The following is a 6,000-nucleotide window of genomic DNA, read 5'->3' on the forward strand; positions in this document are numbered from 1 at the left end:
AGACGCGCGGCTACAAAGCAAGACCATGCTGAGGGTGGCTGGGTTCGATTCCCGGTGCCGGTCTAGGCAATTTTCGGATTGGAAATTGTCTCGACTTCTCTGGGCATAAAAGTATCATCGTGCTAGCCTCATGATATACGAATGCAAAAATGGTAACCTGGCTTAGAAACCTCGCAGTTAATAACTGTGGAAGTGCTTAATGAACACTAAGCTGCGAGGCGGCTCTGTCCCAGTGTGGGGATGTAATGCCAATAAGAAGAAGAAGAAGAAGATGCACTGGCTAGAGCACTGCACTGGGTGATTACCAAGGTTTGGGAGGATGAGGTTCTGCCGCAGGAGTGGATGGAAGGTGTCGTGTGTCCCATTCACAAAAAGGGCGATAAGCTGGATTGTAGCAACTACCGCGCAATCACATTGCTGAACGCCGCCTACAAGGTACTCTCCCAAATTTTATGCCGCCGACTAACACCAATTGCAAGAGAGTTCGTGGGGCAGTACCAGGCGGGATTTATGGGTGAACGCTCTACCACAGACCTGGTGTTCGCAATACGTCAGGTATTGCAGAAATGCCGCGAATACAACGTGCCCACACATCATCTATTTATCGACTTCAAACCCGCATATGATACAATCGATCGGGACCAGCTATGGCAGCTAATGCACGAAAACGGATTTCCGGATAAACTGATACGATTGATCAAGGCGACGATGGATCGGGTGATGTGCGTAGTTCGAGTTTCAGGGGCATTCTCGAGTCCCTTCGAAACGCGTAGAGGGTTACGGCAAGGTGATGTTCTTTCGTGTCTGATATTCAATATCGCTTTGGAGGCAGTAATACGAAGGGCAGGGATTGACACGAGTGGTACGATTTTACGAAGTCCGTCCAGTTATTTGGTTTCGCCAACGACATTGATATCATGGCACGTAACTTTGAGAGGATGGAGGAAGTCTACATCAGACTGAAAAGCGAAGCTAAACGGATTGGACTAGTCATCAACACGTCGAAGACGAAGAACATGATAGGAAGAGGCTCAAGAGAGGTCAATGTAAGCCACCCACCACGAGTTTCTATCGGTGGTGACGAAATCGAGGTGGTTGAAGAATTCGTGTACTTGGGCTCACTGGTGACCGCCGATAACGATACCAGCAGAGAAATTCGAAGACGCATAGTGGCTGGAAATCGTACGTACTTTGGACTCCGCAAGACCCGATCGAGAAGAGTTCGCCGCCGTACCAAACTGACTATCTACAAAACGCTTATTAGATCGGTAGTTCTCTACGGACACGAGACCTGGACGATGCTCGTGGAGGACCAACGCTCACTTGGAGTTTTCGAAAGAAAAGTGCTGCGTACCAGTGGAGGAGGCGAATGAATCACGAGTTGCTAGAGCTGCTTGGAGAACCATCCATCCTTCACACCACGAAAATCGGACGACTGTGGTGGGCCGGGCACGTAGCCAGAATGTCGCACAGTAACCCGGTGAAAATGGTTCTCGACAACGATCCGACGGACACAAGAAGGCGAGGTGCGTGCGTAGCAAAGTAGAACGATCAGGTGGAAAATGACTGCGGACCCTCAGTAGACTGCGTGGTTGGCGACGTGTAGCCATGGACCGAGCCGAATGGAGAAAACTCTTATATACCGCACAGGACACTTCGGCCTCTCTCTGAATAAATAATAAAGAAGTCTGAATAAATAATAAATAATAATAATAAAACAGCTCACACATTTCAAACCTTCGGTCAATCTGTCTTAGGGCAAGGCGAAGGATGCAACGAGCCCGAATCGAAGAGGTTCTTTGGGCAAGGAAACTGGCCCTTAACATGGCCATTAGTAGCAGCAAGATAGCGTGTTACGACAACGTATGCTAAAACGCCGATCAGAGGGGGCTCTACAACATCTGAACGGCCTCCAGATGTGTTGGCACGAGTTTTCGAGGTACAAGTCCCTGGGCTCCTGCAACACACGACACTGTGAGTGCGGCTGAAATGATGGTACCGACCAAGGTATCTAAAATGGAGGTAATACAATATGTCAAATTACCCAATCGTCCATATTGGAAAAGCTGGCCGGTTTGTTTTGATAGCAAACACAAGCAAGCCACGAAAATGCAACAACGCCCATGCGTCGTTTTTCTTTTGTGAGTCACGTCAATTTAGTTTTAAATTGTTTATACTGGCACTGTTTAATATCGAACCAAACATTTTGTTGAAAAAGATCGTAACATATATTTTAATACCATCTATCTTATCTCCAGAAGACAAAAAGCAAGTATAACATCAATATTTCATGTCTGAGCAGATGCCTTGATTTCCTTGGGGCTTCCAAGTTTCGCCGTGCCCGCAAAAAGATGTCCAGATTTCCAACCGCTTGTAATCGAGTGGAAATCGGTGTACAACAACATCTCCCAGATGTTTTATAATCTTGTTTCCACATCTAAAATAAGAAAAATATGCTCGAATCCATTCGAAACTAGTTCATCGTTAATACTTACAGTTCGACAACAACCATATTTTCGAATGATTGCGCGACGCAAACACCTCGATGGGAACGATGGAAACCGAGGTGTGCAGTAATATAAACAAGACGCCTAGCCAGCCACCCAGTTTGGTAAGTGGCTGGCTGTCATTTTCCAACCCCCTCTCAAATACCTCTGCCCGCACCCAGTGACTGCTTAGATTACCGTACCTAGAGCTCAAGATACCTTGGTACCGACAACAAACAAAGCTCCAGGGCCTGGTGATGCAAATATGTACATAGGGGAAATGTTCCGATCTCCATCTCACTGAAGATATATTCGAAACAAGGAAATACTGCACCAATTTCGTCGCTTCTTTCGTAAACATGCGTGCTCACTGTTGAAAAAAAATCACAAGGATAAGAAACAAATCAAATTCCTTTTCATTGCGTTGTTTTTGATGGGATGAAATTGGTAGCTATGAGATGAAGTGCCGAACCGTTCCCCTATTTCAATTAAAAAAACTGCGTGTAGAAAGTTCAGTTTTCTTAAGGCGAATATCTTTGACGGCGACCCAAAAGTAAATGGATTTTATGGTCCACCACTTAGTACATTAGGACACAATAACCTCCTTTTTGCCTTTCTCGTACAACTAAGTTGTACCGAAAGGCTATCATTTCACTCCGAAAACGAACTTTTTATAGAAGCCTATGAGACCCATAGTATTATATACCAATCGACTCAGCTCGACGAGCTGAGCACATGTCTGTCTGTCCGTGTGTATGTATGTGTGTATGTGTGTGTGTATGTGTGTGCACAAAAGCTATAAAAAACATTAGACAACTTTTCGTATAGTAATCCTTAACCGATTTTCTCGCAACAAGTTTTATTCGACAGGGAACAAAGCATTGTTCACTTGTCATAAGACGAGTTTATACAATCCCATTGAATTCCACCACTTAATTGTATCTTGACAGATACGTATTTCCACCTCAACAGTAAGGCCGTCTTCAGTGTCGTCGTCAAGTCGAGTCAAGTACAAGACACTGAAGACGGCCTTACTGTTGAGGTCGAAATACGTATCTGTCAAGATACAATTAAGTGGAGGAATTCAATGGGATTGTATAAACTCGTCTTATGACAAGTGAAGACATTCCACTAAAAAGCTCAAAATAATTTTCTTATCAAAGCATTGTTGATCACTATTGAATTTTATAACGATCGGTCATTGCATTTAAAAGTTATGACGAAAATGGTACATCGGACCATATGAACCCCATATAAGGTTGGTGTCTTAACTAAATGCGAGAAAGGCACCACCAACGATAGGTGGATTAATCTGGTTTTTCATTCATATCAGACAATGTGCCACAGAGGAAGTCCATATCTTAAAGCGTTCAATTTAATCGGTCGTTTATGAGGCACTATGGAGAATCGATTTTCCTGACCAATGTAATATAAAGCCTTTTAAGTTTTATCGTGCCCCAAATAAAGGACATTCACCGAATGAAAACTTTGCGTCTAGTCGGTAGCGGGAAATTAATTATTACTACTGGCGACACTTGGACGGTATCGTGGCGTTCACCTATTCCAAACACGTTGTAGACTACCTATAGCTTGTCCGTTATTTATGCAGTGTGCAAGGGTGGTAATAACTATCACGGGCTATATCATATGTTTTATACTTTGTATTTTATCGTTGTGAATGTCAGTGCAACATCCAAGTGAAAGATAAAGTATGTTTCGAATTAGAGCAAAACAGCCCAAATCCATTCTCGATTTAAAAACCATGTCTCAGCTCCATCTACTGTTGACTCTGTAATTGTTGTATCTCTATGCGAATGGCCTTATGTTTTTTGCATAAAAGATGGTGTCGACATTTTGTTTTTTCACTTCTTTCTTTCTGCCCGTCGGATTATTGTCGAGAGCATCACCGGATTATTGTCCACCATTTTGTTATTCCCGGCCTACTCTAAAACGAAACTTCCCGTAATCCTCTGCGCGCTTCAAAAGGACTCTAGAATGCCTTTGAAACTCTAACAACTATGCTCATCACCTGATCCATCGTCCTCCAGGTTTATCCGTAATTCCGTTGTAGTGCATTAGCTGCCGATCGATTGGGTGTGGGTAGTCGCCGATCAACTCGATAATATCAACGAGTTCGCGTGCGCAAGGCAAAATATCAGTGATGAGGAACTAAAACTGAACCTTCGGAAGCTCCACCGGCTGTTCGAGTCGAAGACAAGACCAGAACGCTTTTATCAGGCGGGTGGTGGGAAGCGAGAAGACTGACAAAGGTGTCCAAACCGATGCCTTCTCTTTTCTTGGAGGAGCGACTATGGAGGCGATTGATTTTGCCCTGACGGCGAGGAATGAGGAAAAGACTGTGCTTAATCCCAAACGGCTCAGGCAGCAATCGTATGGACGGAGCAGATCGGAGTGCAGAGGAGCCCGACGGGCGTCGACCCGAGAAGGCGACTTTTGGACCCAAAAAGGTTAAAAAGCACCAACAAGTCGCTAGGCCGCTAGACGGTACCAGCCGGTCGGAGCCATCGGCACGAGGGACCGACAATCCCGGGCAACTGTAGGGCAAAGCGGAAGTCGAGCGCACCTTGACCCGCAAAGAAAGTTAAGGATAGATGCGATACCTTGTTGGTGAAAGTTGCCAAGGATAAGTACGCCGAAGTTCTTAAATCGACATGGGCGATCGAAAAGATTTCTGCGCTGGGTCAGGACTTGCGAAGCGTCAGACGCACCAAGACCGATAAAATGATTGGTTCTGAAACGCGAAGCGCAAGCTAACGGGATGGAATATAGGAAGCTGGCCCAAGAGGCCTGGGTGACGGCGCCGCGGTGAGGTCGATTGGGGTGGAAGTGACCCTCCCGTGCAAGCAACTGGACGAGGTCACGAACGCGGACGGCGTCGTCTCTGCCGTCAGAAAGCAGTGCATTACGGTCGAGAAGATCTCTTTGGCACGCAGGTAATCTACCGTAGGTTACCGGTTGCGGAGGCCAAAAAGGTCATGGAGGGAGGGAAGTTGAAGATCGCCTGGTCAGTTACTGGACATTAAGCCGCCTTTTTAGTAGACAGGTGCTATCGCCGCTTAGAGTCAGGGGCCAGGCATTGCATATCTTCTGATCACAGGATATTATCTTTGCTTGTGTAAAGATATTATCCCTAATCAAAGAGCACTCTGGAAATCTATTATCATTTGAGCATTTGATGATGATCCCGATAGCCAGCGCGGTTCGGAAATTGTTCACGTTGCGAGGGCGTTGCTACAAAAAAGCAGTGAAAAAATGTTTCTCCATGGCGAACATTGCACTTTGTTTACTGAGCAGATAGTTAACTAAGATCGATATACGACTGTAAGGGCCCAGACCGTAGCAACCTGTGTCGTCGTTGTGGTGACTGGTGAGGAATGGCACAAGGCGCAGCAATGCGATAAGGCACCAAAGTGCCTCATCTGTGTCAGCAAAAAGCAAGCCATTGTCCCATGTCCCATAACGTGGAGACAAACAACAAGAAGCCGTGCCAGTA

This window comes from Armigeres subalbatus, chromosome 1 (genome assembly GCF_024139115.2).
Source record: "Armigeres subalbatus isolate Guangzhou_Male chromosome 1, GZ_Asu_2, whole genome shotgun sequence".
Classification (NCBI taxonomy): Eukaryota; Metazoa; Arthropoda; class Insecta; order Diptera; family Culicidae; genus Armigeres; species Armigeres subalbatus.